Here is a 12,340-nt window from a genome sequence, read left to right as displayed (position 1 = left end):
CCTTGTACATAATTTCACCCCTGTTTTAATAATTCCATAGATTATTAATCCATTCCCGTGTCCGGTTAAATGAACGATTATTCGTACATATAAATATCCCGCCCATCGTATCCGATCGAGTGTATATGGTTATTTATAGGGACGTCCAATTATAAATCTTTATATTAAAATTAACAAACTATCATTTAGTTAAACAAATATAAAGCCCATTAATAGCCCATAGTCTAATTTCCACAAGTGTCGTTCTTTTGTCCAAACCCCAATTAAGGTACAAAGCCCAATTACCCAATTTTAGTATTTTAGCCCAACATCATGATTACTTCGTCTTAAATAAGCATAATAATAACTTAAGTACGAGACATTAATTTAAAAAGGAGAACATAGCTTACATTGATTATTTATCGCGTAGTGTTACACGGACAGAGCTTCGACTTTAAAACCCGTAAAATAACCTTTACATAACTCAAACTAATCTAATATAAAACTACCCTATACTATATTATATATATATATATATATATATATATATATATATATATATATATATATATATATATATATTATTAGAGGAGTATTTTTTATTATTTTTTTTATGGCCAAAACTCGTTGCCTTTTATAAATGTGGTCTGATCCTGAGGCCCATGCGATCGCATGGGTTCTCAGTGTTAATCTCATGCGATCGCATGGCCAGTCTGGCCATGCCCAATTGCTTTGTTTTCTAGCTTGTCGACGTTATATTTAATTATATAATATAATATATATAATTTTATATAATTATATATATATTATATTATATTCTTGTGCATAGTAGACTCATAATTTTTGGTCCGTTGCGTCGGGCGTTGATAGTTGGCTCAGGTCCCGGTTTTGGATTTTTTGAACGTCCTTTCGTATAATTTAATATCTTGTACTTTGCGTTCCGCAACTTGTACTTTTGTCATTTTTAGACGTTTCTCATCAATAAATTGAACCACTTGAATTGTATCTTGTACATTTGAGCTTTTTGGTCATTTGTGTCTTCAAATCGTCGTTTTCACCTTTTATCTTCGCATTTATTTAATATAAACGATTACAACTTAAAATAGGACAATTACAACTAAATAATTTACATATTGGGAGGATATTGCTACTAAATATATGTTCATTTGGAGCACTATCAAATATCCCCACACTTGAACGTTGCTTGTCCTCAAGCAATACAGAACTTGAAATTAAATTACACGAATCACTTCTTTATTCTTCACACTTTATACATTAGTGATTTTGATACGGCGGTATAGACAATGATAGTAACGATGTGGTTTACAGTCCCACATGACTATAAAAATTTAGATCCTTAAGGAAATTGGATCTTTATGAAAACATTTGATCTTTTGAAAATTCATTCTAGCTTTTACCCTAGATAAGTTTTCCGGAATACCCCTTCACCGGTGTTTGCAAAATGTTTTTGTGGGTTTTGTGGGTTTCAGATTTGAAAATTTTAGCTCAAAACTTATGGTTTTGTGTCACCCACTTGCTAACCTTGTATTGGGAAAGCAACACGTCCAGTATAGTTGCTCCGTATATTACTTTTCGGCAAACTACCGTCCGGTTGTAAAGGAAAGCGTTGAACAAGCAACTGTTAAGGCAATGTCTAATGACATGCATTTGTTCATGGTCTAAAACGTGTCGAATACAATTACTATCCTTTGTAGGAGCAATAGTAAAGATCACCCTATAATTTTTTTTCAGTCTGGCACAAGGTCCTGTCTTCGACCATGCTATGCAACCACCGTTCTTACGGTTGACACCCGATTTGGTTCAGGTGACCTAATGAATTCTAGGTGAATTCCTAGGATTTTACGTTCATTGGTAATGAACGCATTAAAAATGGGTTTTTAGAAAACAAATCGGTTTTAATTTGATCAAAATATTTTCTCGTTCAAGCTCGAGTTTAGATCATCGAATTCCATGAGTTTGTAATTCTCAATCTTTAAGGTCAATCTCTAGGATTGAGTAATATCAGTCTTAAAAGCTGATTTTTAATCTTTAAGGAGATTATCCTTTCTGGGGGTCTGATTCATTAGTCTTATCAAGCTAATTTGCACGGCGCCCTCCCCATTTTACGAGACAGATCCTCTCATGGTTAGGATAAGTCTGACCACTTGGAGACCCTGTTTGATGCTGAGGTCCGTGGATTTCCTGCTGATTTTAGAGATGACTTTTCTAGATTTTTCGTCAAGCTACAGCTGGTCTGGACGACAACTTCTTGACCTAAATCAAGAAGCGCGTGTCTTTTTCCGGAAGACTTTACTTCCTCTTAATGATGGAATTGATTCATCGTGTAGATCCATCTTTTCTTTCAAATGTATTACAATAAACCGGGTAAAACAGTTAATTTAGTCCAAAATAAAAGCACCTGAAATAACTTTACAAAAATATGTGATAGATAGTTTTTAATTGAATAACTTGGTACATTCTCCCCACACTTGGCTTTTTTCATGCTTCTTTTTATATCCTAATAAATAAATTCAAGTGTTTTAGTTGTTTCTCAATTTATGTCCTTTTCGAGATAACGATAATTTCGGCATTAACACCTAGTTTTATCGTTCATAAATATGTATAAACATGATTTTGAATTCATTTAGTTAAAAATTTTTCAAATTTTCATAAAATTTAGAAAATAAGCCAAGTATAAACCCGAGAGAATTTATAACCCTTCCCCACACTTGAGATCATGCAATGCCCTCATTAGCATGAAATCAGACTATAATTATAAATTCATGAGGGTGATTAGTGTAGAAAAGTGATAAAAAATACCCATTTTGTAATTACAAAGCTCATCGAATGATAGATGGCGCGCCTCATCGTTCATTCCTTCTTGTTTTATCACAAATGTTTTTCTTCAAAAACGGTTGCTTTTCTGAACTGTTTGTTAATATTTAAAAATGCGTCTTTTACCCTTACTTATTATGCATGTTTATTTAACGAGTTATGCACTAACCCGAACCCCTAATTTAACGTTAAGTGGGGTTAGACTTCCCTACATTTAGCTGACGATATGTGAAGTCGGTAGAATAAGTTCCACGAATTAAAATAGTGAGCCAGTTATTTACATCTCGGGTGGTATAAAATATATCAATGGGTTTAAAGTTTAAACCCACCCGATCTTCACTACTTAATTCTTTTTTAAGTGTAGCTTTTAGTAAATGGATATGTCTCTTTTCTGGTTCTTGGTCAAATGGATCAATATACACCGACATACATACTATAGGGTGGAAAATTCCTAACATTTCCTTCCGTTTATTCTCGGGATCAAAGTTTTCACCTCTATTACCCATTTGGGTGAAATCCGAGGTGTCATTATCTATTACAGCTCGTAGTTCATCTTCGGTAGATGACTCGTCTATTGAGAATATTGAGTTGAAAGGTTGTTGAATAGTGAATTTCGGGATCGAAGTAAATTCTTCTTCATTAACGGTCCTTATCAGTCCCTTCATTTTGGTCTCGGGGGTAAAATTTTCAACGTTATCGTTTTTCCAAGAGTACCAATTTGTCACCCTTACTTCTTCTTCTTCATCCATTGATAGATCGTTGATTTCGTCTGTAGAGGCTAATGTGTCGATATGTTGTGAAATTGGTAAAGCTGAATAAAAAGTATCATCGGGATAATTGGTGATTTCGGAGCTCTCGAATTCATCAAAATTCGATGATATAAGATTTTCTTGCACAATACTCCTCAGATCAAAAGGTGTGTAATCCGATAGAGTTTCAGCTTGCTGATTTACAAACTCTCTCATTTGTTCATTTTGAGCATCGAGTTCTTCGAGTTTGATTTTCATATTGTCTAAAAGATTTTCTGACACATAATTTTTCTCGCCTTCTGGTTGTTGAGTTTGGAAATATTCTTGGGAATAATCCCAATTTGAATTGTATTCCTCATAATCATTCCATTCAGGTTCCATGGGTGCGTAATTTTCCATAGGAACATAATAATAACATTCCCATGTTGAATGATAATCTCCACAGATTTCACAACCAGTTATTGTTTCGTCATTCGTGATCCAAGATTGACCGAACGAATTGTCATCAACACCCGTTTGAGAGTATTGATTAAATTGATTTCGGATGTCATAAAGAGTTTCCAAAATATTCTCGAGATTTTCCATAATGCGCTTATTACCAAATTTTAGCTACAATGTGGTGCATTTACTTAATTATCCTATTAGTTATAAAAATAAAATTTACATAAGTTATCAAATTAATAAACTTTTCTGCTTTTGCCCACGTTTCGAATAGCCAATAGATGCAGCAGGGAGCCAGAACCCTTTAAATCGGAAGCTCACAACTCAGCCACTAACAAATCCAACTATTACTACGAAGCAGAAAATTTGGATGTCTATCAATTTAACCGCTTAAAATAATTTTTTGTTTTTGAAATTTTAGAGAAGAAATAGAAAATTCTATGTCCTAAAAACTAGATCGTCGAGAAATAAGAAAGAAAAAGAGCGCGTCGAAAAAGGTCGAAAAATAAAAATGTCGAAAAATAATAGGCGTCGAAAAATAAAAATAAGAAAGTAGTGCGTCGAAATTTAAAAAGGAACTAAAAACTAAGAATTAAAAGTTGCGTCTAAAAATATTAAAGCTTAAAAGAAAAACTATATCCCAAATGGCAATAACTTAAGAAGGTACTAAAATATAAAAATGGCGTCGCAAAATTCTAAAGCACCTAAATCTTAGTCTAAAGAAAAAGCACTTAAGGAATTTTACGGCAAAGCCTAAAAATCTAGAAATAAAAATAACTACGGCAAAAACTATATCTTAAAACTAAATACGAGCGAAAAATACAAAAATTACGCTAAAACAAATAAAAAGTTACAAAATATAAAAATAATCTTAAAGTTGTAAAAAGTACAATTTTTATAAAAATATTATTTTTATATTATTTATTTTATAAAAGTATTAGTTTTATAATTTATTAAAACTAATTAAACTAAAAATACAAATTAATTAAATAAAACTAAAACTAATAATTAAATAAACTAACCTAATTAGGGTTATAATAATAATAATTATAAATTAATTAAAACCCTAACCTGTCGGCTGAGGTTACCAGGCCTGTCAACTCAAGCCATGCGATCGCATGGTTTGGAAGTTAAAATCTCATGCGATCGCATGAGGTAGGGTTTCGGGCCAGGAGCTGGGCTGCTACAGTGTTCGGGCCCGAGAGTTTTTATTTAATTTTTTTTTCTTTCTAATTTTCTGTTTTTATATAAATACAAAATATTTAAATAAAACTTATATTTTTATAAACTAAAATAAAAATAAAGAAACTTTATAAAACTTTTAACAAACTCTTAAAAATATATAAATTTTTGTTTTTCTTTTTATATTTTTGGTTTTTTTTTTTATATTGTTTTTCTAAAAATGATATACAAATATATTAATAAAATATAGTGTTTCGCCGAATCCCCGGCAGCGGCGCCAAAAACTTGATGTGTGCAGCGGGGTGTACGAAATAGTATTAATTTAAATACGAAATACGACGAAATATTACACAAGTTTTAATTATTTATTTACAAAATGGATATACCTAAACCTTGCTACAACACTATAGGCAGTGTACCTAATCGTAGAGTAGTATAGTTTTTAGTAAGTCCGGTTCGTTCCATAGGGAGCGGGCTTATTGCACACTATATTTTTAAACAATTATATTTGTACAAAATATATTATATTGATAATATATAAAAGGGGGTTTACCGTTTAATGACTGGTTTGTCGATTTTATATTTTAAGTTACAATTAAAACCTAATGCAAAATATAAATGACGTTAATTAAAGTAGCGAAAAATAAATGACAATAAATAAATGACGTTAAATAAAATAGCGAGTAAATAAAAGTACAATGAAATATGAAATAAAATATATTATGCTTATTTAAACTTCCGTAACCATGATGGTTGACGTGTTGATTTTAATTTTATGCCCATGGGTTAATTGTCCTTTGTCCTGGATTATTTAATATGTCCGTCTGGTTTTTGTCCATAACAGTCCATCGGTCATAAATTTAAAGTGCGAGTGTCCTCGTCAAATTATCCTTATACCCGAAGTCAAATATTCCAACTAATTGGGGACTTAAACTGTAACAAGGTTTTAATACTTTGTTTAATAATTACACCAGGATATCGACTGCGTGTAATCCAAGGTTTTAATACTTTGTTATCAATTATGCCAAGTGTCCTTGTACATAATTTCACCCCTGTTTTAATAATTCCATAGATTATTAATCCATTCCCGTGTCCGGTTAAATGAACGATTATTCGTACATATAAATATCCCGCCCATCGTATCTGATCGAGTGTATATGGTTATTTATAGGGACGTCCAATTGTAAATCTTTATATTAAAATTAACAAACTATCATTTAGTTAAACAAATATAAAGCCCATTAATAGCCCATAGTCTAATTTCCACAAGTGTCGTTCTTTTGTCCAAACCCCAATTAAGGTACAAAGCCCAATTACCCAATTTTAGTATTTTAGCCCAACATCATGATTACTTCGTCTTAAATAAGCATAATAATAACTTAAGTACGAGACATTAATTTAAAAAGGAGAACATAGCTTACATTGATTATTTATCGCGTAGTGTTACACGGACAGAGCTTCGACTTTAAAACCCGTAAAATAACCTTTACATAACTCAAACTAATCTAATATAAAACTACCCTATACTATATTATATATATATATATATATATATATATATATATATATATATATATTATTAGAGGAGTATTTTTTATTATTTTTTTTATGGCCAAAACTCGTTGTCTTTTATAGATGTGGTCTGATCCTGAGGCCCATGCGATCGCATGGGTTCTCAGTGTTAATCTCATGCGATCGCATGGCCAGTCTGGCCATGCCCAATTGCTTTGTTTTCTAGCTTGTCGACGTTATATTTAATTATATAATATAATATATATAATTTTATATAATTATATATATATTATATTATATTCTTGTGCATAGTAGACTCATAATTTTTGGTCCGTTGCGTCGGGCGTTGATAGTTGGCTCAGGTCCCGGTTTTGGATTTTTTGAACGTCCTTTCGTATAATTTAATATCTTGTACTTTGCGTTCCGCAACTTGTACTTTTGTCATTTTTAGACGTTTCTCATCAATAAATTGAACCACTTGGATTGTATCTTGTACATTTGATCTTTTTGGTCATTTGCGTCTTCAAATCGTCGTTTTCGCCTTTTGTCTTCGCACTTATTTAATATAAACGATTACAACTTAAAATAGGACAATTACAACTAAATAATTTACATATTGGGAGGATATTGCTACTAAATATATGTTCATTTGGAGCACTATCAGTGTTCTAATGCAACGGGGTAAAGTCATCGCTTAAGCCTCTCGACAATTAAAGGAACACAAAATGAGATATCCGACTCATGATCTTGAGTTGGCGGCGGTTGTGCGTGCGTTGAAAATTTGGTGCCATTACTTGTATGTTGTCAAGTGTACGATTTATTCGGATCACAAGTGTTTGAAACATCTTTTCGATCAAAGAGATTTGAATTATCGGCAACATAGGTGGATGGATGTGGTAAAAGACTATGACTGTGAGATACTTTATCATCCGGGCAAGGCGAATGTGGTCGCGGATACGTTAAGTCGAAAGAGTCATCACCCGGCGTTACGATTGGGATTGTTACGTATGATTATTACTAACGATTTTCTTGAAAAACTCGGTGTGATTCAAATAGAGGCTTACGTTCACAACAAGCATGCGGAACAAATTGGGGGGCAATCGGAGTTCATTACTATGGGCTCGCGTGGTTTGTTGTCTTTTCAAGGAAGAGTGTGGGTGCCTAAGATGGGTGATTATTGACAAGTTCTACTTGATGAAGCACATAAGTTAAAGTATTCCATTCATCCGGGCGCGACGAAAATGTATATTAACTTAAGGAAAGATTATTGGTGGCCGAACATGAAACGTGATGTTGTAAAGTATGTTGAGCAATGCGTCACGTGTTTGCAAGTTAAGGCCGAGCACCAAAAGACGTATGGTAAGTTACAACCGTTAGAAATCCCAAAATGGAAATGGGAGCACATTACCATGGATTTCATCACAAAGTTACCTAAAACGGCGAGAACCCAATTCGATTCGATATGGGTGATAGTTGATCGATTGACGAAGAGTACCTTGTTTCTTCCCATTCGGGAAGCGATATCGTCGGAGGCCTTGGCTAAATTGTTTATCAAGGAAGTAGTCGCTCGACATGGGATTCCTATATCTATTATTTCAGGTCGAGATACCCGTTTCACATCTCGGTTTTGGGAAAAGTTTCATGAAGATATGGGCACACAATTGAAGTTGAGCACGGCGTATCATCCTCAAACGGACGGTCAAACCAAACGTAAGAATCAAACTTTGGAGGATATGTTACGGGCGTGTATTATTGATTTCGGTGGTAGTTGGGATGAGCACTTACCTTTGGTGGAATTCTCGTACAATAATAGAATCATACTAGTATCGGGATGCCACCTTACGAGATGCTTTATGTGCGGAGGTGCCGAACTCTGATTTGTTGGGGTGAAGTTGGTCAAAAAGAAATCGAGAGTACCGATTTAGTTTTGGAGACGAATAGCAAGATTGATATGATTCGGGATCATTTGAAAAAGGCGCAAGATAGAAAAAAGTCGTATCCCGACAAGCATAGACGAATGATCGAATTTCAAGAAGGTGACATGGTGATGCTTAAGGTTTCACCATGGAAAGGTGTTATTCGGTTTCAAAAACGGGGAAAGTTAGCTCCTCGGTTTATTGGTCCTTTTAAAATTTTAGCTCGTGTTGGTGAAGTCGCGTATCGTTTGGAATTACCCGAAGAGCTTGCGGGGATCCATAATACATTTCATGTTTCCCATCTCCGTAAGTGTCTTGCGGATGATTCATCCTGGGTGCTGTTAGACGAGATTGAGCTAAACAATAAGTTAGAATATATTGAGGAGCCGATTGCCATACTCGATGAGAAGGTCAAAAGGTTGAGAAATAAAGAAGTGAGGACTTTTAAAGTTCTATGGCGTCGTAGTAAAGGTTCCGAGTTTACTTGGGAGCCCGAAGAATTCGTGTTGGTTTATCTTCCCTCTTCTCATGCGGCTTGGATCGCGAGGACGTGCTCCGATTCAAGTGGGGGAGAGTTGTAACATCCCGTTTTCCCCGTACATATTTAAAGGTACAAACTTAATTTTTAGTACGCTTGTAACTTGTGTATTTATATGATTAAAAGACCCAAGTGTTAGTAATTTTGTAATTATTTATATATATATATATACGAATATGTATGTATATATATATGTGTTTAGAATATATGCATGTATAGTTATATGCATGAGTCTTTGTTCATGTTAAGGCTTGTGAGACTAAAGGTGGGGTTTAGACGTGTATAGGAATCGTGAACGAAGTTTACAAGTTGGATAAATCGTTAAGTTGTGTAAAGTTGTCGAATGGCTCAGTTGAAGGCCATTGCCGCGCCGCGGAAGCCTTTGTCGCGCCGCGACATTGAACTCAAACCAGAGTCAGGAGGTATGTTAAGAAGGGTCGAGTTTCCCTTTATATGTCGCGCCGCGGAGAAGATGGTCGCGCCACGACAAATAACTAGAATCTGAGTCAGGAAAGATTTAAGAAATCTCGTTAAATACGTTAAACGCCACGCCGCGACAAATGGGGCTGCGCCGCTACCCACTGGGTGAACTGGTTCCAGATTTTGTTTTTAAAATAAGTGGTTCAAGGGGCAAAATCATCATTTTACGTATAGATCTGATTGGAGCACTAAATCTCCACCACTTATCCATTTTATTCATTTTCATTTCCCTTTTCTTTCTCTATTTACTCTCTAAACTTAAAAACCCATTTGATTCAAGTGAGATTTGAGAGTGGAGATTGGTGAATCAAACCTTGGAGCAAGAATTAAAGTCGTTCTCCTTGTTCTTAGCTACAAGAGGATAGTGTTGGTAAGTCCTAACTCCATGTTTTGAGTTTTAATTAGTTTATGCTAGGGTTTGGTTCATTTGGAACTTGTAAGACCCATTTGGGGGTAATATGGGTGGATTTGGGTTAGGTGACAAAAGGAAACCCTAAATAGCCATAATCTAGGGTTTGGTCTTATGATTTGGGGGTTGTAAGTGTCAAATGGTGTTGTTAGTCACTAACACACTTGTTTAATGTTGAAAGACTTGTAAATGGGTTAAGTGTGACATAAATTATGAGTCTAAGTGCTAAAATGGGTCAAATGGGTAATGGTTGACCTAATTAGGTGACATGGGTATGAAATACTCTAAGTTGTGTAGTTAAGGTTAGTAGACTTTAAATCACCTGCTTTAGTGATTTAAGATGAGTCTTAGCCATTAATGGGCGGTTTTGGTGTAGTTGAGCCATTTAATGCAAATTGGGTCATTAAATGCTCAAGAGTGAGTATTGTGGTTAATTCCACTAGTTGTGTATTGAATGTGTACTTATTGTATTTGGTACTTCACTTTGAAGCTTGTGGAGGTTTAAATCATCACCAAATCGTTAAGGTGAGTGGAATGATTATATGCATATGTATGTAATGTATTTATTTGTATGCTATGGTATGAACCAAAGAGCCGGTAGTGCCATAGTATGTGCGAGCGTGCTATGATGTGAACCAAAGAGCCGGTAGCGTCATAGTACGTGTAGCGACCCTACCAAATCGTCATTGACGGCGCCGAATACTTAGGTCCCGTTACGTGGTCGTAGTCCCTATATGAGACTCGTTTGACCAAAATTATGTCGCGTTCATTTGAAAGGTACAAGACTTGCAAGTTTAGTTTACAAAACCGTTCGACGACAAGTTTTAGTTTACAAGAGTATAAGTATAAATGAAATAACTTGCGACATAATTAGTTTAAAAACACAGTTGCTATAAATAGCGTAAGTATGTAAACAAAAGTTTGAATCCAAAGGTGTTATCACTAGCGTATGTATGTATGTATCTTGACTCCAAGCAAGTAATCAGAGTGTATGCATGTATGCTTGACCCCAAGCAAGTATGAGTGTACGCGGAAGCATGTATCAAATATCCAAGTATGAACCTGAGAAACATATAGAAAACTGTCAACGAAAAACGTTGGTGAGATCATAAATGTATTTGTAAAAGTATATTTTGAACCACAATAGTTTGTATAGATGATTATCCAAATCGTATTTATTCCGAAGAATGTAGTTTGTATTGCGAGCACCCAATTACCAAAGCTTAACTGAATCTTCCCTCTGAATTTTGAATATAGTGTTAGAACATACACTATGCACGTTGAAATTATATTTCATCCACTAACGGTAGCGAACCGTCTGAATGAGGGTTCGTTAAACCCGTATGGCCACACAACATAATCACTCGCTTACACTTACACCCTGCAAGTGGAACTAATGATAATTGGATTGAGGACTTTTGTTCTAACTCGCCTGTATCTTTGTATTCGTATTTGTGTTCAAAGTATAAAAGTATGAAAAGTATATACACATGTGAAATGTATATAAGTATGTAATGTATATGTTTCTCAGCCCACGATTTAAAAGAATAAAAGTTGTTGAAAAGGGTGGGACTATGATCTCACCTCGAGTGCACGAGTATAAAAGTACTTCACAAAGTAACGTATGCATGAAAGTTGCTTAGCCTTGACCTAAACAATAAGTTATATCAATTAACCGGTTACGACACAAGGTCGGGTGAAATGTGTTCAATTAGTCCTATGGCTCGTTACGACTCAATTAAGTATAGCATGTGAATCACGTTGTCAAGTTTCATACAAGAAACAAGTATAAAAGCATGTTAGAATGATTGTATAAAAGTTTGGTTAAGTTTGACTAAAAGTCAAACTTGGTCAAAGTCAACGAAAAAGTCAACATGTTCGGGTCGGACCCCGGACTATTTTTCTATGCTAATTATTCATATACAAGTATATTAAAACAAGTTTCATGTGAATCGGAGGTCGATAGCTAGTCAAACATTTCGCGTGAAATGCGCCAAACAAGGCAGAATCTGGCCAGGCCAATCCGCGCGCCGCGCGGGTATGGGGCGCGCCGCGCCACTACCTGGGCAGAGAATTCTGATCAGTTTTTCCAAGTGTGCACGAACCAAACATCAAACATTCACCATTTATGATCCGCAAACAACCAAAACATGTATCTTATATCCTCGGAAAGGTATTTTGACGAGCAATACAACTAACCACATATCATCAAACAAAAACATCATTTACAATAACCGAAAACTCGTCAATTGATCAAGAAAGGTTTATTTTCAAAGTTTCAAGTTCGTAAAACGTATTT

The sequence above is a fragment of the Rutidosis leptorrhynchoides genome, chromosome 5 (genome assembly GCF_046630445.1).
Source record: "Rutidosis leptorrhynchoides isolate AG116_Rl617_1_P2 chromosome 5, CSIRO_AGI_Rlap_v1, whole genome shotgun sequence".
NCBI lineage: Eukaryota > Viridiplantae > Streptophyta > Magnoliopsida > Asterales > Asteraceae > Rutidosis > Rutidosis leptorrhynchoides.
Note: the sequence above shows the minus strand (reverse complement) of the source record.